Here is a 1,364-nt window from a genome sequence, read left to right on the forward strand (position 1 = left end):
ACAAAGGAGATGTGAAAAGGAAATAAAACACAGTTTATGAATTATGGAAAAAGAAAGTAACCTAGAGAGGCAACATTCCTATAAGGGTAGCAAAATGTACAGAGATGGAGATTGCAATCCAACCTGGGCTATTTTGGGGGCCTAGTGGTTAGGGCAGCCAGCCCCTGCAGTTTGAGTCCCAGACCCAGCAACTTGAGAAACACGATTGGTGCATGGGTGCATGTGTGCCAGCCCAAACTCCAGACAGGATGGAGAAAGTGGAGAAGGGATTGGTGGCATGACCATGCCCCATGGGGGTGGGAGTGTGCTTTCTCCCTCTCTCTGTTTCTCTCTCTGTCTCTCCCTGGTGAGCACACATACTCTCTAGCCAAAAAAAAAAAAAAAAAAAATTAGAAAGAGAGAGATTACATACTTACCTGGCAGGGGAGATACCGTGATCACAAAGGTGGTTTTCCCAGGGCGAGGCTTATGCATTGTGCTCTGAAGGTGCTGACCCCTGCTATTTCCCCAAATGTGGGGAACTTGACTGCATAATTTATCCAAAGGGGAAAAAAAAAAAAAGACAGGGAGATTACAATCAGCTCCATCAATTTTACTAAGTAATTCAGGGCAAATTATTACCTAGGAGTTTAAGTACTAGAGCTATCATGTAATAACAGTGACTGTCATCTATATGGTATCACTCCATGCTCGGTTTTCCTCTAAGAGCTTTAGCTACAGCTTAATGAGACAGGTGTGTGGTAGAGCCAGGATTCCAGCCCAGGGGGTCTGGCTCCAGAGTTCACTCTCTTATCCACCACACTGACCTGGCGTTTAATAATAATAACAATAGCTAGCACTTAACTTACTCTGTGCTAATTATTGTGGTCTATGAGTACCAATTTAATCCTAGCCCTGGGATAGGTGTGATTATGATCCCAAATTTGGGGATGTTTTTAAGAACCACTACGGTAAGTTACTGTAGTATCTTATATATTTAGGCTATCTGGTGAAAAGCACAAAGAACACAGAATGAATATTTGGGAAACCTGAGTCCCTACTGGGGCCTTAGTGTGTACTTTCCCTGTCTTGGTGGGCCTATTGATAGCATCAAATGAGATAATAGATGTGGAGGAAATTAAAAAATGTAAAAACAGAGCCAGCCAGTAGCGGGGTGATTAAGGCAGCTGGAACCCACATGGGAAACTGCGTGGCTGAGTTCCGGACCCTGTGGCTCAAAAAAAAACAAAAAAAAAAAAACCACCTAGGGCATGTGTGCGTACATGCCCAAAATCCTGAAAGAAGAGAAAGATGTGGAGAAGGACTTGCAGTGTGGCCATTCCCCATTGGAGGTGCTTTCTCACTTTTCCTTTCTCTTCCTGATG

The 1,364-nt window shown here is 43.8% G+C and overlaps 1 pseudogene; it reads left to right on the top strand.

Moving 5' to 3' along the window:
• Positions 1-408: 408 nt before the first annotated feature.
• On the top strand, positions 409-541 carry LOC114007694 (uncharacterized; annotated as a pseudogene).
• The last annotated feature ends 823 nt before the right edge of the window (positions 542-1,364 follow it).

This window comes from Tupaia chinensis, unplaced genomic scaffold (assembly GCF_000334495.1).
Source record: "Tupaia chinensis unplaced genomic scaffold, TupChi_1.0 Scaffold000001_1, whole genome shotgun sequence".
Lineage (NCBI taxonomy): Eukaryota > Metazoa > Chordata > Mammalia > Scandentia > Tupaiidae > Tupaia > Tupaia belangeri.